Source organism: Calidris pugnax, unplaced genomic scaffold (assembly GCF_001431845.1).
Source record: "Calidris pugnax isolate Ruff unplaced genomic scaffold, ASM143184v1 scaffold81, whole genome shotgun sequence".
NCBI lineage: Eukaryota > Metazoa > Chordata > Aves > Charadriiformes > Scolopacidae > Calidris > Calidris pugnax.
In genome coordinates, this window is record NW_015090880.1 from 8,096,553 (window position 1) to 8,117,882 (window position 21,330).

At 43.0% G+C, this 21,330-nt stretch overlaps 1 long non-coding RNA gene across 1 annotated transcript; it reads left to right on the plus strand.

Moving 5' to 3' along the window:
• Positions 1–4,100: 4,100 nt before the first annotated feature.
• LOC106890717 lies at positions 4,101–17,953 on the plus strand. The gene is made up of 4 exons (XR_001412560.1): positions 4,101–4,554; positions 7,076–7,195; positions 10,775–10,924; positions 16,140–17,953. It is a non-coding gene; the product is annotated as an uncharacterized LOC106890717 (long non-coding RNA).
• The last annotated feature ends 3,377 nt before the right edge of the window (positions 17,954–21,330 follow it).

Consider the following 21,330-nt stretch of genomic DNA (forward strand, 5'->3'; position numbering starts at 1 on the left):
TAAGAATCCAGCCAATGATTTCACTAAGTGCAGTCTCAGGGCTGGAGGAGAGCATCGCCTCGCACTCCTTCTGCAGTAAAAGGCAATCACAGACCTTAATGATCAGCAAACTGGTCTGTCCCAGTAATGCGGTTGACCATGCCCTGATTAACTGGTGCAAACTGTGCCCCAGAACATTTTCCCTGTAGAGTTAGCTCTTTTATGGATGGCCGTAGTTGTTAGAGTCACTGCTGAGATCTGATACGATTACAAATATACTTCCATATGTAATTATGAGCACTGACTGTGATGGCTGATTTGTCCATCTCACTTCTATAAACAGGCTGGGATTAATACATGCATTTTGCAAATGTAACTACATATATTGAAAACTGTTTAGGGTGGACTTTATTTCTTCTCCTTTTTTTTTCTTTAACAGAATCCTTTGAGCTGGTTCATCAAGTAGGCATTTGCAGACAGAAATGTCCTTCCCTTTAGTCCAGATTAGGCATTTGGGTGAGAAGTGGGATTTGGAGATCCTGGCCCACCTTTTTGTGCAACTATGTGCAAACCGCTTTGTGCTGTGGCTCTTTGTTGTCCTACCAAGCTTTGCCCTGGTCTTCTAGATTTGAAACCTGTGGGAGGTGGTTGTCTTCTTTTGTCTTTTTTACAGGCACCAGCATGTTGGGATCCAAGACCAGGGGTTCTGGACATCACCACAATAATCACAATAAGGGTTTGGGAGCCTGTTGGTCACTTGTTTTCACAGTGACTGAAACAGTTCTTTGGTGAACTGCCAACTTTTAGCACTTAACATCTTCATCTCCATGGGTACCCCTTCCTGGTGTCCCATTGGCTTCCATAAATTGAATTCTACCAGTGTCACAAGGATCTGGAAACAGATGTGCAATTAGCAAGCATAAATCAGATTGCTCCATGGCAGAAAAATAAATGTTCAAGCCTGGAAACAGAAGAGTTAATATATAACTAATTTCTCTTACCTACTTTCCAAAGACACCATCCTTCCTATATAAATTCTGCTGTCATTAATCTAATCAAGCTCTACTTTGTTCATAATTTACTACACCCTTCAATAAGCATTGTAATATTTGTGCAGGGCAAGTATATAAATCATTGTTGTCTTTCTCTACTTTTGTACTTATCTGGTTCTTTCAAGGTCACTAACATACCTCATAGCTTTCATCTGGTTTAAATATTCCGCTATTACCTTTTACACCTCGCTTCCTAGTTCATGCCCATTTAGAGATCTGCAGCTGCATCTTCTCAAATAGCTATTGATCCATGTCTCCTTGCTAAAGGTTACTAACTTCATCAGCAGTAATGATACAAATTACATCTGTTAGGGTTCACTTGCACCTTTTTGCTGTTTAGAAAGGGGGGACTGTTTTCTGATTTTGTTGTTATTGACTGTTTTCTCTGCCTAGGATATCCAAAACATAGAGAGAAAAATTATCTTCAGTAAAATATCTTCATTTTGACATGTAGACTTTCAGCACCCAGGTCATTCAGAGAGGCCAATCAATCCCTACTGACCTCCAAGAGCTTGAACTGTCACTGGATAAGGCCCCAATCCAGCAAAGCACTTAAGGATATCCTTATGTAAACATATGATCAGTCCCATTTTCAGTGCGATTTGGCGAGAAGTGCATTTTGGGGTAGAGCATCTCAGGGGATGCTGCCTCTTGCAAGGGCTGTGCATGACCAGGCTGTACTGGTTGAAAATGCAAGCTCAGTCCACGGTGTCTGGTATTCTTGCACTGGGCAAAGCACCTCTCTTCGGGTGTATTGCTTGTGGGGACATCCCTGTGCTTTACAGGAGGCTGTTGAGGTGCCCCTGATTTAGAGTCATAGTGTTCATTTATGAGTGTGAGCCCCTGTCCTCCTCAGAGGTGGTGAGCTCTTAGGATGCTTGAGTTTCTTTTGCTGGCTGTTTTAGAGACAATGAAATGATTTAGGAGTGGGCAGAGTAATCACCTGGCTCCTGCAGGACCCAAGAGCTGTGCTCATCGTGTGGCAACTGGAGAGATCATCCTAGCTTCTGGCTTCACCAGTTCCTTGAGCCAAGTGTGTTACTGCCATGGGATTGCCACCCTACACCAAAAAAATCAGGTGAGGCAGAGCCCTGCCATAGCTGGCTGCCACAGAGTGAGGCTGGAATGGTTATTGCCGTGGTATAGAAGGAACTAAGGCTAGAAGGGACCTGAGGAGGTCTTCTTATCCACCCCCATGCAGACCACTCCTGACACATGTTTGTCTAATGTGTTTCTTTAACCCCGCCAGCAGCGGAGATCCCCCAGCCTCCCTGGGCGACCTCCTCCAGTGCCTAATGACCCTTGCAGCGGGGAAGTTTTTCTAGTGCTGAACTTAACTCTCCCTTGCCGCCTTTAAACCCATTACTTTTTGTGCTCTCCCCATGGATATGGATAACAATTTATTGCCTTCCTCTTTGCACAAGCCTTTTACATCGTTGAAGACTGTTATCGTGTCTTCCCTACTCTAGACTAAATAGCCCAGATAGGATGAAAGCTGGAATGGGGTGTCAGGGAGAAGGAGTTTGAGGAGGAAATCACAGAGGGATTAATTCTGCTTCCTGTCCCTATAGAAATGGACTTTTTTCTTCTGAAGGATGGGGTCTGTGGGAGGGTGAGACGTGCTTCTCTGTGCTGGTGATTCACTAACACAGCTCCGTGAGCTGTGCACCTGATTGATGGGTTGCTGCCTCACAGCCTGAGGAAGAGGGGCTTGGGCTGGCCCTCTGCTGAGCTGCAGGACTCCCGTTCAGCCTGTGAGCTTGGGAAATAAGGCTTTAATTTCTTGTATTGGTGAGGAGCGTATCCAACTCACATATGAACTCCTGAGGGATGTATCTGGGTGACCTTCTGTGTATCATGAAAGCTGTTTCTAGGTGCTGCGTGTGTTATACAGTCAGGTAAAAAGATGGTATAAGGCCATCACCTTGCTGCAGCGTCCAGGCAGCCCACCACGACTCCTGCCAGGGAGCAGGAGCACTCTCCTCTGATGGCAGAATGAGGTTTCTGTTGGGAGCAGTGCCTTCACCACAGCCCTGTGCTTCCCACCCATGCGCGGGATGGAAAGCCACTCGCCACACACGCTGCCTACATGTGTTTCACAACTTGATTGCTGCTCGTAAAACCAACACGTGGAACAGGGAAACGCCATCTGATCCAACAAGCCCCGGGGCGTATTATGTCAATGTCACATACATTAAGAAAGTACAGCAAGCACTCAGAGTGACTTTTTGTGTTTGTAGCCCTTTTCCATTATTCACGTCTGCTGTCAGAGCTGTAGCACGTAGGCAGCTGTTGCATTGTGGCTGTCATAACCTGGAGGAAACAAAAACAGCTTCCAGTTTGGAGATTTCCAAAAGTACAAGGTGGGGGATAACACAGAGGAAAAATGGTTCTTTACTACTTGAGGGTCCCAAACAGATTTCAGTGACGCTTTTTGCTTTGGTCTAAGCACTCCAAGAATAGCACATAAAGTGGAGCTGTTTTCCCTAGACTCCTGGTGACATGGAATCATAGGTTTAGTTACATCAGATAAAGGGCTGGCCTTGAAGAAAACAAAATACTAGAGGCTGCTTTGGACAGCAGGGAAGTCCTTTGCATTGCAAGTGTGTTGCAGAGTAGCTCCAGCACACCCAGCCCCTCTCCAGGTCCCCGTCACTCAGATGTTAAGACTTTTCAGTTCAATTTCACAGTAAAAAAATCTTGATAAATTGCAATCCAATTTTTTTTTTTTTTTTTTTTTTTTTTTAGCTCTCCTTTCCCCTTGTTCCTCCCCAGAGTGACTTTGAAGATGACATTTGTATATCTGAATTAAAACCACATTTGGCCGGTGCTGAGAAGGGAGGAGGCAGGGGCAGAAGAGAGAGAAATCTTTTTGTTCTCTTCCTTGTCGTCCCCCCTCACCTGCCAGGGCCAAGCTCCAAAATAATTCCAAACAGCTGAGGTTAGCCAGGGACATCTAATCCCGGAAAGCTGGCTCTGAATTCCAGCACCAGCACATGGCATTTGAATTTCAACAACCATTCACGTGTAATTCCTCCAGACCTCTGAAGAAGTGTGAGTATATGCACAGGTATGGGCTTATTTATATAAAAAGAAAAAAAAACAAATTCATAAATTGTAACCCAAAAGATATAATGATAACTGTGGCAACATTCTTGTTTTTTAAAGCTAAGCAAGCTCAGGAACTGTTTTAAGGATGTACTGGGGTCTTTTGAGTGTACCCTAAACCACCGTGACTATAGGATGTCCAAGAATTGTGATTCTCAACCAAAGGGAAGGCTGAGTCCTCTTTCCCTGATTTCCTGTAATGGAAAAAGACTGCTCTGTGCAAGTGGAGCTTAAAGGATCTTGCTGAGACCTTTCCTGTTTGTTTACAGAAGGGGTACAAGGAGCATCCTGGCAACACAACGGAGAGAAACCTCTCAGGGCAGAGCTACACCGATATGGGAGGATGTGGCAGCAACAGGATCACCCTGAGGGAAACACATCTTTCCAGACATGGAAAGCAAAGGGGACACGTTGGGTAAAATTGCAACTTTTTTTCTTCTTTGGAGCCAGTCAGCAGGGGTAACACTATTTTTCTCAGGGGAGTTTTAATTTTTTCAATGAGAATTCCTCAGTTGTCCCTAAGTGTTCATGACCCAAAGATAAAACTCCCACCGGTTCTATTGTGCCCCTTCCCAGCAAGAAAATTTCCAACATCTTTAGTTTTGGTGGTGTTTTCTTTAAGACCATACACTTTTTATTAAGAAAAAGCTTTGGTTTTGTTCTTTAGCCAATTGAAATGAGTAATGAAAATGTTATTTGTTTGGGACAAAGGAAATATTTTCTTTTAAATTATCTCATCTTACTAATTGATTACAACGGGACTGCTTGGATGTGTGCAGTGTACAGCATCCGGTCCCTCTGCTCAGAGCAGGGCTGCAGCCAAGCTGGTATAAACCATCCCAGGGGAGAAAGCAAGAGTAAAAGCTCTCCCATGGAGCCAGATTAGCCTCCATGAGGAAATAATTTGGGTGTTTGAAAGGAATATGACCTAAAAATATTAGAAGTTTCTGTGGAAGATTAAATACTTGAGAATATTGATAATTAAAACCATTGTCTAGAAATAATAATAGAAAATAAATGTCTAGGGAAAAAATCTTCCAGGAATAGGTATTTTCTGTTGTTCAATGCATCCATCACTGGTAGCCTGCTAGTGTGGAAAGTACTTGTTATTGATGAAAAGTAATAATATAAATCCACAGTAAGTCTGAATTTAAATCAGAAAGGGAAACAATTAATATAAAGGATTACAGTATTACAGCACAATTTCCCTGAGATGCAAAAACATTTCGTATTTGAAAGTGACTTGAATGTAACACTCTTCAAATATTCATGGCGGAAAATGTTTCTTAAGTGCTGTTTCCAAAAGAGGTGTCATGAGACAGCAACTATGTCCTGAGCTGATTTTAAAACCATGGCAAATAATGTTGTTTCACATAAACACAGGAGAAAATGTGCCATCAACAGAAATGAAATGGGGAGGGGGAAATTGTCCAGGTCTTTGTGTCAAGGATGGAGAAAAAGAGAGAGAAAAGGCTTAAACAGGAAAGCCAGGACAGCCAACTTGGAGAAGCAATGTCATTCCCAGCTCACCAACCCATCCGTGCGGTTGGCGTGGTTATGATTTATTCCCCCTGGGCTCCAGCAGCAGCTCTTACTGCTGCTTATTGCCAAGAAGTAGGTCAGAAACCTATTTTTGTCTCTGTTGTTCTGTGGCCACATTGCTCTCCCTACCCCTGTGTGGGGATGAGAAAGTCTCTGAACGGAGGCTGTGAGGTGCTGGGCTGAGCAGGGTGGCCTGTCCCCACCTCCCTCTGGAGCCAGTGGCAAGAGAGAAAAATGACATCTCCAGCAGCAGGGATTGCCCCTGGGGTTGCCCATCTCCCTCTGCTTGCTGGAGAGGGATTTTAAGGAAATTAAGGACTAAGTCGGTGGTTGAATACCTCAGTTTAACAGGATGACTCGGAGCCAAAGCATGTGTAATGTGCCAGTCCCATCCAGCAAGCCTGCATCCAAGCAGAGCAGATGGTTTTGATGTTAGCTCCGGTGGCCTGGGTTAGAGAGTGGCCTTGCAGACATTCGTGCTGGTGTGGCTGAGGTGGGGACGAACGGGGACATGAGGCAGAAGCAGGGATCTGGGGATGAAGCAGAAGGAAATTGTGTTGTGACTTCACGTTCAGTTCTCGGGGCTGAGAGCTGCCTGTTTGTCCTGCTGTCCCCCAGGGCTAGTGATTTTATCAGCTCTGCTTGCTAACATCCTTCTTTCCTCCCCAGGTACCAGCTACCCTTTATTTCCCTTTTGCCCTCTTAAATTGCCCAATTGATTAACATAATTCAGTTACATTCAGCAATTGTTTTCAATATATTCTTAGTTTTTGAAGTTAGCCAGAAGACATGCCAGGAAGCTGCTCTAATTTTCCTACTTTTTATTATGTGGAAATTTAAAAAAAAACTATTATAAATTAACCTGAAGATACTATCTCTCCTTATGGAGTTACCTCATTTGTATCTCTTTGTCATGAGTGCCAAAATCTCTTCTTGCTCACCCTTCTCCTGTGAATGCAAAGGAAAGTCTGGCTGTGATGGTGGTTTTGCCATCCTGGAGCCCTACGACCTTTGGAGGACAAGTGATCCATCTCCCCGTGGGAGACTGCTTTTTTGCTACTGGTCAAGAAAATACTGCCCCCAAGTAAATAGTTTTAAAAGTGGCAAACCCAGCCCAACCTCAGGGCATGGCACTGTCCTAAAACTCAGCTTTGCCATTTGTCACCATGGAGGTGAGTTGCAGGAGATGCCAAGCAAGAACATTAATAGTAATGTGGACCTCTAATTACTTTTCCCTAAAATATCTGCAGGGTTCACTCAAATGCTGCGCTACTTTGGCTGGGGGAATTGCCATCTTTGTGACAAGAAAACAAACTGCAAAGCGGTTGCCTCATCATTCCGTTTCTAGCAGGTCTTGAGTCCAGCTTTTCAGAGCAATTTTTCCCTTTTCACAGCGCATCTGTCAAGATTCCCGCTCTGGAAAAGAAGATCAGAGCAAATGGGGACTGAGGAGAACAAAAGCTGACCCAAACCTTTGACCTAAACTTAACATAAAGCCAAATGAAACCTTAGAGGTTTGTAAATGTTCATGAAACATTTCCACCTCCTGCTCCCCTCTCCTTTATCTTCAGTTTCTTTATACTTCTACGCTTACTGTTTCTAATTGAAAGTCTAATGTAAAGCCCCACTAAATTAATGGAAAGACACTCACCGATTTTAGCGGCTTTTGATTCAGCCTCCCAAAGAAAGGAAATAATTTCTTTAAATGAAAGTGTCTTTGAACCTAAGAGAAAACAAAACCTGAAAAGAGATAAGGAAAACCAGAGGTTGAATGAACTTTTCCTGCTAACGTTCTTGATCTGAACCATGTCTATAACATTGATATGGATATTGTTAACACAGAAAAAAATAATCACTGCACAGAAACAGAGAATTGATGAGGTAACAGTGAACTGATTTAATAAGCTGTAATAATCTCTGCTTGCAACAACTAGAAAGTTTGCCATTCTTTACAGTCTGCTTGAGCTGTAGAGCAATACCCCTGGTAATTAGTTGGTGTTTATGACCTGAAGCTGCATTTGTAGGTGTGAGATCGAGTCTTTCCCTTTGTACCAAACTGCAACAAAAATGTCAATCACATGAAAACTTTATTAGGCAAATAACTCTCTGCTACTGATACCATTTTCAACTTTCTAGGGGACTTTTGTCAGATGGTGGTAGAAATGTGATAGTTTATTATAGAGTTTAATAATACCTGAGGTTCCCTGAACGATGTATTAGATGGTCAGAATAAGAGTGTTCCTGTCTGAGTTATACTCTGCATTCATGGATGAGGGACTTGAGGAAGTTGGTGAAACGAGCTCAAGCAGAAATTAAGACCTGGCTTGTCTTGGACGGCTGTCGTTACGCTGTCACTTGGCAGTGATGGTTCTGATGGATTGGCGTCACCACTTAAGAGCTTGGTCTCCTCCAAAGTACTGACCTGCCTTGAGCTCCTCTTTTGCACGTTGAGTGTTTTGTGTGTGCAGACTGGTATGGCTGCATATTTTACTTGTGAATACATGCACAGCTTATCTAGAGAATTATTTCCCAATATTTGTGTAACAGACAGTTTTGATTTTCACAGTCACTGGGTAGACACACACAGAACAGCGTGTGCTCCAGAGGCTGTTACTCAGTCTTAATGGAAAACACAGATGTGGGAAATGGTCCTAGGAAGATGCTGCTAATAAACAGCTACTGCTCATTCATAACGTTGCTGTAAATGTGCATTATTTTATTATTGTCAATTATATGCAAATTTAACACAGCATATTTTTTTTTATAATTCTTTTCTTTTTCTTTCTGTCTTCCCTTTGTCTTTTTTCCCCTCTCTCCTACTATATTTTGTGCTTCTGATCTCCTCCAAAATCCTCTCCAGTGTCAAGTCTGGACTGCCTGGTCTCTGTCAGCAATGTGCTTGCTGTCTCTCTCCAAGTGCCTGACAGCAGTGATGGCACCACCTTGCCAGGAGATCATGCAGTGGACACGCTGAAAGCCTTGCTGCTTTTCAGACCATCTGCTGGGTGACTTTGTCTTTGGAAGCTTGGCTAGTTCTAAGCATGCACTCAACATTGCTCAACTCCTAAAAGGAAATGAGGATCTTGAGCCAAAGGTGCTGGCTGAGGTCTGTGGACCATCCAGTGCAGAGTAGCAGTGGTGGGGAGAATCTTCCGGACAGAGAGATCAGGGACAGAAGATAAATCCTATTTGTTTTTTTCAGCCCAAGTTAGAAGAGGAAAACTCTGTGTTGGCCCAGTGACAATTTAGTTTGACTGTCAAAACTTAGAAATCTTGTCTTCTTCTCCCCACTCATCTTGGATCCACTTTTTCATTGGCTGCAATGGCTCCACTGTTGTGTTTTTTTATAAATGTTTGATCTATCTGTTTCTAGAAATCATATAGGGCATGAATTACTGGAAATGAAGCAAAATGTACCAGACACAAACTCAGCTCATTCTCTGTAGCTCATATTCTCTGAAGGCTCATTTGTCCCTTTCCTCCTTTTAAATATTTCCTCTCTTCTTTCTGGCCTGATCTTTTTATTTGTTTCATCGGCCATTTGTTATCCAACTCTTGGCAAAATATCAGGGAAATCTTCTTGAGAGTCAACTGGGAAGAGCTTTCTTAAGGGAACAACGACAGCTTCTTTACTTGGGAGAGCTGAAAACGAGACAAGCCCAAATATTGTTTTGCTGAGGCAAAGTTTGTGAGGACTGTAATGTGCTTTGTTGGACTCGTTTGTGTACCTGATGAAGCTTCTCCAGTTGGGCTTTTCTTTGGTTTTTAAAGGGTTTCAGGTGTCCTTTCTCCCTGTAAAACTTGCCTCACTGCTGTGACAGTGGTCAAGTAGGTAGTAAAAGAGGGCCAGACTGACCTGCTGTCTGATGGGAGCTGAGTTCCACATGTGGCTCCATGGAGGTGGTGGGTTTTCTCATCCAGGGGTGGAGATGCCTTTCTGGCTACATGCAGCCCAGACACTCATTAAAATGAGAGAACTCCGTGCTTTCATCTCTCCTGAGCCCACAGCTTCCTCAGCCCAGACGAGATGGGCTTAGGCCCGGTCTGGGCCTCCATAAACTTTTCACTTTTGCAGTTTCACCAATGGTTTGACTTTGCTCTGGGATTATCCTGACATTCAGGTGCTTCGGGGCTGTTGGGTTCCTTTCCCTCTCCTCTCCAGCTGAAAGTTTATAGCTGAGCGGCGCAAGCGTGTCCTGACTGCGGAGCAAACTCCAGAAGAGGAAGCTCCAGCTGCAGCTCACAGCCTGCCAGAGAGACTCCCCTGGCAGGTCTCCGACAAGCCTGTTACTACAAGTTCGCCCAATTCTGGCAAATGTGAAAATTCGCATGAAGTTCATATTAGTTCAACATTAGCTCATGTTGCCAGCAATTCAGTAGCTCCTTCTAACTGCTTGAATCTCAGTTGGAAGATTTAAGCATGCTTGCCATCCAGCCTCTCTGAGATCGTCTTGAAGGTGGGCAAGCATTTAGTTTTCATTTAATATCGTGGTGCAAGTGAGTTTTATAATATTTTCTGAGAGGATTGAAGATTTTAAGTCCTAATACATAGTTGTCATCTCTGCAGGGTGTAATAGCATCTAGATTAACTTCCAAAACAGCCTAGGACATAGAAAAAGTAGGTTTATATACCAATTTTCATTTCCACTCGCTGATTCAGTGAGATCTTCTGCCAATTGCATAAAACCAAACGTATATAAAGGCTTTTTTTTAAAATAGTTTCTACTGCTCTGACTATATTAAAACGCAGCTTGTTCAAAAGCACTTTCTCCTCCTAAAGCACTCTGTGCATTATAGCCTCTGTAATACCTTCAGCCACTACAGAGATCTTGCAGAGCTGAGGATGTTCACGCTCAATAGATTTTGTATTTTGTGCCTTACATTTGTCAGAACAGTCTTTTTGCTCAGAAAAAAAAAACAACAAACAATGTTGGTTAAATTTTGGAGAAGAGTTTGCTGAAAAATTTCTAATTTTATTTCTTTTTTGTAGTCTGGAAATTAAGTAAAAAATCAGTGGGTGTTTAATGAATGGTATTATGCAAATATTATAGCAACATAACTGACATTTTCCCTCATTTCCTGACTTATTATAGGAAACAATAATTGATTATTGTCTCACTCCTTGCGTTGGATGAATCCTGTGTTCTCTGAGTGAAGGCTAATGAGCCAGCCTCCATCCTTGACAAGATCTGGAGCAAGGCAGTGGCTTCCACAGCTCCCCACAAATTTCTGCAGTGCAAAAGGTAGGACCATATCCAATGACCAGGTCTGGTACCTCTTCATACGCTGGCTCGAGAGGTACCCCCAGGTGTTGGAGCCAGGACCACTTCCATCGTGCTGGAAAGGGCTTGGCAAAGAGGAAGTAAAACTGCTCCCTGGTGCCACTCAGAACAGACAGTGGCTTTGAAGGGACATCCATGGGAAGGGACATCTGTGGGAAGGGGTGGCTCCTGGAATGGGAGGCATGTCCGCAGTGGGAGGCAGCACTCACGGGGTTCCCAGCTCTCACCATTGAGCATTGTTCAGAACAAACGTAGATGGTGTAGATGAATGTAAAGCTTAATTTGTGGTTTTGACACCCACCACATTTCTTGGAGTTGACATTTTCTGGAACTTTAGGGCTTTTTATCTCCAAGCTGTTGTTTCAGTTGGTTTTTTTTCTTGTTCATTTTATAGAAAGCTTAACAGCCTGTGTTTTTTCATCTACATAATAAAATAGCATGCAATCAAATTGACCCAAGCCAATTGCTTTAGCCAAAGCAGCTGTCTAATGCTGTCCTCTGCTCAAAGGTGACAAACCTGGAGGGCAGTGAGGACATGTGTTCAGTTGGTATAACATGGTACAGCTGCATCACGATATTGCCTGGGTGAATGCTGAGAAATCTGGAGGAATTCCCTGGGGAAATGTGGAGTGGGGAAAAAAAATGCTCATTTCACCCACTGTTTCACTTTGTCCCCGACAGTGGGAACAAAGTGACTTTATTTTTCAGAAATGCCTTGGACCAGCTGTGACTGAACAGCACACAGGCTGTTGCTTGTTCCTGATAGTATCCAAAATGTTCAGGGCACTTTCCAGCTGGAAGAAAGTTACAGCTAAAGAGACACAGAAGAGAGAGGGAAGAGATTTGAGGCAGCAGGTATTTAGTGTAAGAGCAATCTCATTCATTCTAAAACTTCAGCCCTTTATAACTTAAAAGGAAAAAATACTTTTCTGCTCTCTCTTGCTCCTCCCACTCTGCATTAAGATTTGTACAAGGCTTTGATGTCATGCATGTAGTGGTGACCTCAGGAAATCAGATTTATATTTTCTCTGAGGATGGAAAAAAGATGGGACAGACACCCTTTCTCTGTGACTTTCGATCAAAACAGAATAGTTATGTATTATAATTTATTGCCAAGTGGCTGCAATGCAGATCATTGGGCCCCCTTGTCAGGCATGGGATGACAGGTGTGGAGAGATGCCAGGAATATTGTCACCTCCTGTTCTACCATCATTAGGTGTGTGGCTTTAGCAGACATCGTGAGCCAAAACCCTGAAAGGTCTCTTCAAACCCCACTTCACCCTGACCTACCATCATGCTTTTCTCAAAGCTGTCCCTTTGTCCTTTACCAGCCAAAATGTGGATTTTGGCACGCGAAGCAACAAAATCAGACAGAGCCAACTAGAAAAAACTGGTAGTAGCCCCAGGCAGGCGTTGATGGATATTCCCCATTGGCTGAAAGTTTCTAGTCTAGTTTCAAGGACACTCTAATTTTCAAATCCTTTCTCTATTGGACATGTCCATGTGAAGTCAGGTAGCAGAGATAAAGGCTGGCACAAGAATATATGCCTAGCTGCCTGATTTCTATTGTATACCATAATTATAGTGGCATACACTTTGGACTGACAGCATTTTTTAGCAACAGAGTACTTCAGAAATATTAATCTCTCAACAGCTATTTGTGTTGAATATTGCCTTATGTTGGTTTTTTTTCTTGTTCATTTTATAGAAAGCTTAACAGCCTGTGTTTTTTCATCTACATAATAAAATAGCATGCAATCAAATTGACCCAAGCCAATTGCTTTAGCCAAAGCAGCTGTCTAATGCTGTCCTCTGCTCAAAGGTGACAAACCTGGAGGGCAGTGAGGACATGTGTTCAGTTGGTATAACATGGTACAGCTGCATCACGATATTGCCTGGGTGAATGCTGAGAAATCTGGAGGAATTCCCTGGGGAAATGTGGAGTGGGGAAAAAAAATGCTCATTTCACCCACTGTTTCACTTTGTCCCCAACAGTGGGAACAAAGTGACTTTATTTTTCAGAAATGCCTTGGACCAGCTGTGACTGAACAGCACACAGGCTGTTGCTTGTTCCTGATGTTCAGGGCACTTTCCAGCTGGAAGAAAGTTACAGCTAAAGAGACACAGAAGAGAGAGGGAAGAGATTTGAGGCAGCAGGTATTTAGTGTAAGAGCAATCTCATTCATTCTAAAACTTCAGCCCTTTATAACTTAAAAGGAAAAAATACTTTTCTGCTCTCTCTTGCTCCTCCCACTCTGCATTAAGATTTGTACAAGGCTTTGATGTCATGCATGTAGTGGTGACCTCAGGAAATCAGATTTATATTTTCTCTGAGGATGGAAAAAAGATGGGACAGACACCCTTTCTCTGTGACTTTCGATCAAAACAGAATAGTTATGTATTATAATTTATTGCCAAGTGGCTGCAATGCAGATCATTGGGCCCCCTTGTCAGGCATGGGATGACAGGTGTGGAGAGATGCCAGGAATATTGTCACCTCCTGTTCTACCATCATTAGGTGTGTGGCTTTAGCAGACATTGTGAGCCAAAACCCTGAAAGGTCTCTTCAAACCCCACTTCACCCTGACCTACCATCATGCTTTTCTCAAAGCTGTCCCTTTGTCCTTTACCAGCCAAAATGTGGATTTTGGCACGCGAAGCAACAAAATCAGACAGAGCCAACTAGAAAAAACTGGTAGTAGCCCCAGGCAGGCGTTGATGGATATTCCCCATTGGCTGAAAGTTTCTAGTCTAGTTTCAAGGACACTCTAATTTTCAAATCCTTTCTCTATTGGACATGTCCATGTGAAGTCAGGTAGCAGAGATAAAGGCTGGCACAAGAATATATGCCTAGCTGCCTGATTTCTATTGTATACCATAATTATAGTGGCATACACTTTGGACTGACAGCATTTTTTAGCAACAGAGTACTTCAGAAATATTAATCTCTCAACAGCTATTTGTGTTGAATATTGCCTTATTCAGCAGGTGAGGCAAACCACTATTATCCTACTTTTCTAGCAAAACAGGGAGAGAAGGAGAGATTAAATGACTCACCTAAGGTCAAGCAATATGTCCAAGAGAAAACCTGGTTAAGCTTGGAGATTAGTGCCTCCCAGTAATCAAGAAGTGTGTGTAATATTTCTGAAAAACTAATGTATGTGCACTTATGATAAATGACAAATGATAATAGCTTAGTACCCATTCACTAGTGCAAGGGATATTTTCATTGCATGGTATTGCAAAAGCCAGCAGGACATGGTGCTTACAGACAGCAGTGACCAGACCCCACAAAATGTCACCATGTTCCTACGTGTGCAAGTCCCGTGAACTTCAGTTTCTTAAAACAGAGCCGGATCTTCAGCAGGGGATAAATACAAGTCTAGAGTTGTGATTAGCTTGTGATTTCGCAAAAATGGCCAAAGTTTCAATTTTTTTAACATGTTCTCCTTGCTATTGGCCATTTGCCATTCCATTAACTGAAAGGGATTAATACTGATGAGGCTCTTTCCCAAAAATGGGGAGAGGCTAAATGATCAGGGGAACAGAAGTTGTATGTCCGTGAGACCTGTTCAACAAGTCTCGAGGTAACAGCATCTCTGAAATTGAACACTGATGGTATAGTAATTTTAGGAAACTAATTATTCCTTAGACAGTTGAGCAAATTTCAGAACAAAAAAAGTTTACATTGAAAAAATTGTTAATAATAGGGCTAATGTATTTATACATGAGGGAAAGGAGAAGCCAGGCCTTTTGTTCCTGGACTTTCTTCTCTTACGTTGCATTATGAATACCATTGAAGGAAGGAACCTCTGCAGAATATGTCTAATTGCTAACTACTAATGTTTCAACACAAATGAGCAGGGTCCCAGATTTTACTTGGCTTGGATGTTTAAAGGCAAATAATAAGTTATGTAGTAAAACAACAGAATCATTAAACATTGATTTATATGTTTATTTTTCTATAAGAAATGAAATTTTTATTGGAACGGAATTAAACAGAGTTTATGTGCTTGTATTCCCTATAGCCCTTTATACTCTAGTAGTATAACAATATTCATAAATCATACCAGAGTTTTCACATTTCCTCAGGAGTGACCTAGGCAAGAAACCCTTAACAACTTGCGGAGAGACTTTGAAATTAAATTCAGCTGTAATATCATCATGACTAATTTATGACTAGTTTGGTTGCTACAAAGATACATTTAAAGAAGCTGTAGTACATGATGGGGATAAGATAAAACATGGGTTTAGTATCATGTAGCTATTCCACTAGAAAGATTTATTCTATGTTTCATTACTTTATTGAACGTGGCAAACCAGTCTGTTCCTTGTGAGAGAGGAAACCTTAATTATATAATGAAACATGTAAATAGTAGGCCTTCAACCAAGCAAAACAGGGAAAACTCTAGGTATGAAATTAAATCTGTATATAGCTGTTGAAGGTCTCTGTTCCTTTGCTATCAGACACATTTGTGCGTGTGTGTGCTGCTGCATGCATGCACGTGTACTCTATATATACAGGTGTATGCACAAATATACACACGCTCATGCACACATAAAGTCTCAATTTTAGAACAGGCTTAACAGTGAAATATTGTTAAGGCTGAGACAGATGTTATCTGGCACAATTTGAACAATGTTTCTGCAATGCCCAGCATCCCTGGAGCCCTTTTTTGTCCCACTGGAGCTTTTGAACTTCCTGCAAGGCTCATTTTGCCCAATTGAGATTGATGAAAAATTTTGAAATTATTAAAGATATTTGTTTTTCCTTTAGTTTCTTTTACCACAGAATGAAAAGGATGAAAAATGATTCTTTTTTTCACGGTAATTAAATGTCTGACTTCTCAAATTTTATGCGGGCAGAAAACTTCCTCTGAACTCTGTGTGTGTTGGGACCCAGCTCATGAGTATCTTGCTTTATTCCACTCCATCATCATCATCACCTCTTGTTGGAGATGTGGGTTTTCATTCTGTCCTTGCTGGTTAAGACCAGTGAGTCACTTCAGGCAGGTGTTAAGCTAAAATATTTCTTGGTGAATGTCTTTTTATGCCACCTGTCTCCAGATAAGTGGCTTCCTATTGCTGTTGAACCTTCTAGGATATCAAGTTTCTGTAGGTGACCTTTTCCAGGACTTCTTGCCCTTACTGACCTCTTTTCCATCTACACCCAAAGGGCTGACCCACAACTCAAGCACCGTGGGGCCAAGCTTCCCAAGACCATCTTCTTCGCAGCCGCTCTGTGTGGTGACATCTTGGCATCGTACATGGAGAAGCGGTTTACAAGAGCCCCTAGGACTGACCAGAGATCTCCACCATGCCCCAGTCATCCTCCTGTCACACTGCTGATTCAACCAATGCCCTCCCAATCCTGCCCATAGAGCAACTACAGGGGACATGTGATGCCACGGCAAGTACCCAGCCAGCAGCAGCGTGAACCGATGCGCTCGCTATTTAATATGCAGAGGAAATGAGTCGCAACTAAGTTCATTGCACACATCCATTACGTGAGAGAAGCATCAATATTTCTGTAAATCCACCAGGGAATTTATTCATCTCAGCCTCCAGCAATGGTGGATTCCCCTGGTGACTAGTGCAATTCGGAAGCGCGTACAGCCATAATGAGAAAGTACCGTGGTTTCCCTTAAAGTAATATAGTGGTTATTGCTGATAGTTACTGCCTTTGTGAAGTATTAATGCGTGGTTATAGTGCAGTCATGTAGCAAAATTATAGGGGCCTGTGGAATGTTACTTAGCAACACTTGCTAATGTTGAGGTGGTAATGAAGAAATGGAGTAAAAGAAATACAGAGTATATTGGAGTCATAAAATAAACCATGGTGTGGCTTCAGAAAGCAGTTCTGAAGGTAAAGGTTTTGTCTATTTCTCTTTTTGCCATGTGAATCTGGCAGAAGAACTTAAGAGCTGATCTGAAGCAACACATTTGAAACATCTAAGTAACAGAAACAAGCATTATGTTTTTGTTTGTTTGTTTGTTTGTTTGTTTATAATTGTTGCTGCCTGGGAAAAGCATCGGAATTGCTGGGTGTTTGAAGATCCTTTCCCTGTCATTTCAAACCCACCCCGAAGCACTAGCTGGCCAATTAAAATAATCTCTCCTTTGGAAAGCCAGCATTTGTCAGAGTTAAGAATGAAGGCTTCTTTCTACTACATCTATTTTCCCCATTCATTCATTTACATAACTCCCTCCACCGTTAATCAAGTGCTTGGAGGCATATCTCAAGAAAGGGTAAGGCCATAAAAATAAAGGCAGGCATTTCTAGTTATAGATGAACCTTCCACATGTTGCAGATCTGTCTCAGCCAGTTATCTTGGTTTATCTCCACCTGTTTAAATTGGAAAACACACAAAAATCCATCTCCCATGAGATTTCCAAGGTTTCTTGATTTCATTTGGGTCAGAACTGCCACAAGAGATGCATTTCTCAGAGCACTTCTGAGCTGCTGCCAGGAACAGGGAGTGCTGGACTGTGCCACTTAAAAAAAAAAAAAAAAAAGTTTTCTTTGAAAAGTCACCAAATTTTATAAGCTTTAAAAAAAAAGAAAATTGGCCTAGTTCAGTCTCGGCTATGATTAAAAGAGCTGCCCTGATTTATTGGTGTCAAACAAAGTATGTTTGGGTAGAACATTATTTTGTAATGGAAAAAGTATCAGTGGAAGCACTGCTTGGACTGGATAAGGACTGGGCCTTAAATTATAAGATTCTTTAATACTGGAGAAAAGGAGGACTGCTGAAAATGTTGTAACTAGAAGGCCATCTCTTAGTCTACCAGATAAAGGTAGCTGTGAATTCAACCTTAACAACATTTGGGGTTCTGCTGATTAAATGGTGATATTTGCCGCCTTTGTGCCTCACCCTGGCCCTGCAAAGCAAACGGGAAGGAGTTTCTCATTCCTGTCCCACCAGGAGTGTTGAGCCATGAATATGGAGTGATGGTTTGGGGGATGTTTCACAGGAAAAGCTTTCTGTATACATGGATTCAATAAAAAAATAATATTCTCCCGTTGGTAACAGAGTTGCTTCCTGCTGTCCTTTAATTTCACACTTTTTCTTTTTTCCTAGTAAATGACAAAGTAATTTTATTTTAACTAAGTTCTTGTTCTTACACAGTGCCTTACCCCAAGAAATGTTCTACCAGAGCACTGCCACCTGGATGTGTCTACCAGGGACTACCCAGAGACAAATGGAAAGTGAAGAGCAAGTGAGTGGCGATGCAGGGGAGCCAAGCCTGCTGTTAATAAACCAGTTTGTTTCAGCACGTATTTGTCAACCAAAGCAAAAAAGTAATCCTCCTTCTGAAGCATTTTCAATAGGAGGATCCCTGTGCAAGGGAGGACCTTACTAAGTCAGCTATTCATGCCCTTCCTGAAACCACTGTGGTCCTCTTTCCCCAAAACACACAACTGAGGTGACTTTTGGCTTTAAATCTGCTTTATGAGCCTTTGAGATGCCATTGAGACTTCAGCTGAGGCCCTTAACAGGACAAAATTAGTAGGAAATATTAATTTCATTTGGTGAACTTAGGATAAAAATGATATGGAAAAATCAACACTGATAGGAAAACTCTAACACGAAAAATTATACTGAAATTCTGAGAGTCCTCTGCACCTATATGCATTTCTTCTAGCAGATGTTCTGCCTGTCCTGCTTTCAGGCAACTACTCTTGGTCAAAATGCTCCAGATGTTAAAAAAAAAAAAGGTGGTCCTCATTTTGTAACTTCTAACAGTGTTTATTTTGGGTGAACAAAATTGTCTTCTGTCTTAAAATATTTAATGATTATTTGAAAGCAACTTGATGAATAGAAGAGTGTGTACTCCCACTTGGAGCAAATGTATTTTTGGAGTGATTTATAATTAATCTTTGTCTAAGTGGAATGCATTAATTTCTCCTACTGATGGTGACTGTACTCCTGTTTCTTCTCCTAAGTTAGATGGTTCTGCTCCAGAGGCATATTTGCTGATTAAATGGGACGCGATCGGGTACTCAGGTTATGTCACTATTATCCAAACGATCTTTTAAAGAACACAGAGTACTTGTTTTTGCAGATATCGTGCGCTCCACATTTAATCACAGACCTTTGTAGCTTGTTATTTCTAGAATTCAGATTACTGCAATTTAAAAGCCTCTGTCCTTGCCAGTGCTCAGTGACATAAACTAAGCCCACATATTATGAAAAAAAACCAACCAAAAACCAAACACGAAACTTGTCAAGTTGCACTGAGGGACTGAAAGAAAAAGAAAGCATGCTTTATGGTGATCTCCAAACACCATCTGCAGAACAGCTATAAAGGGAAATGTTATAATTTGTGAATATTTTCCATGTAGCCAGAACTTTATTTCTGAGCTGTGCTGTTACCCACGGCAGTACCCAGGTGGTGGCGGGTCCCCGGTGAGTGCGGGGTCCCGGGGTTCGGGTGGGTGACAGACACATGGTGAAGGAGGGTCCATACCCTGGAGAACGTACAGTGTCAATAGGCAGTGAGAGGAGGAAGGAGAACAAAGCAGAGGAAGCCAGTTCCTGCAGTCGCCTGCTGCTCCAGCCACCAAACCCTGGGTTTAACCTCAAGATTGCTTCTCCCAACCCCGCTGTGGGCTGCCCCACATCCCCGGGGTGGCTTGTGGCCAAGCCCCTATTGGGAAGCAGGCAGCCTGTTGCCATTTTTCTCCTGCTGCCTCCTCCTCCTCCTCCTCCTGGGCGCCAGGGACTGCGGTGGGGATGCAGACAGAGCCGGCGCAGCCTCTGCAGCCCTCGACGGACTGAAGTGCTCCAAGTTCCTTTTTTAGTAAAATCGCTTTGTCTCGAAAGTGCTGCGGAGCAGAGCTCTGCTCGCCCCCGCTGCCCCCCTCCTTGCGCTCGGCGCGGTGGAGATGCCAGGCTGACGTGCCAGAAATATTCCTTAGCCCCAGAGATGGAGCATCCTGGGGCTCCGTGGGCCATACCCCGGCCCAGCACCGGGTTTACCCAGAGCAGCCTGTCCTCCCTGCCCCACCAGGGCTCTCTCTGGTGAGGGCTGGTGGCAGCATTGCTCCTTTGTTCATTTTAAATGTGGCATCTAAGGAATGGACAGAAACCATCAGCTTTTTTTTTTTTTTTTTTTTTTTTTTTTGGCCTGGGATACCAAATAACTTGGATGCAGCTGTAAAACACGACACTCAGGGCAGGATTTCGCTGGCTGCAGAATGAAGAAATCTGCACAGTGTCATTAGTTTCTTCCATACCCGGTTTTGCCTTTCCCGTGCTGGTCCTGAGCAGCCCACGCTGCTGCTGGGGCATGGCCCGGGGGGGAGGAAGGAAAATGACACTAAGTGGTGATGGGAGCAAATACCACTGCCTGCTGTTGAGTTTGTGTGCCATTCCTGGTTCTGATCTCTTCCAATTTCCAAAAAAAGTCTTTAACCCTAAGTCTTTGTCAGTATTCCACCACGTAAACACATCATTTACTTGCCCAGATACCTGCTGCAGGACAGATGACAGCTTGAGGTGGGAGTGATTGGCATCAAGTCACCCTCAGTGGAGGCACAGAAGAAGCAAGGCAGTGAGCAGAGGGAGAATGAGGAGTGGGTGGGCAGGAGCAGTAATGGAGTCAGGGAGATGCTAATGAGCTGGTAATGAGGCTGATAAGAAAGGTGTGGAGATGAATGAAGAGAGCAGTATGCAGGATAGATAATTGGAGGCAAGGTGAGGAAGCTCACAAGGACATGAACAGTGACTATAAGGCAGAGGATGGAATTAGGGTGAAGAAGACAAGATTGGATAAGAGGTGAGGGCAGGACATTTTGGGGTTTCAGGTAAGAAGGGCTGGACTTGCATTCACAAGTTTAACGAACTGACTTGTTGCCTATTGGAGTGCTGTTTTCTCTAGTGAGTGGTGGGACTTCCATGCTCCTGGCTCAGTTCTGGCAAAGGGTTCCTGCCTCTCCCTAACCTTTTCAGGGACTGTCTGCATCTCCACCAACATATGGGGTGGATGCCTGTGAACTCACTGTCTGTGTGGCTGTGGGTGTGATTCTAAGTGTGCGAGAGTGTCTCTGGTTTGAGGAAATTATGTGCTGCACAATGATATGCTGTTGGTGAGATGATGGAGTGCTGCTGGGTATTGAGGCAGCCTTTTTCGTTTTTTGTTTTGTTTGTTTATTTATTTCAGTAAGTCTCCTGCCACCCTGGGTGGCTCTGCTCTAGTGCTAAATCCTGGGAAAGGATTTATCTGTCAGATTCCTCTTCCTACACGATGGGAGGCAAGTCTGGGACTTCAGGGCAAGGCAGGATAGCCCCGTGACTAAGGTCTCATGCATTTGAATGCCATCCTGATGAACTGGATTCAGTTTCCTCAGCCGAACTAAGCTC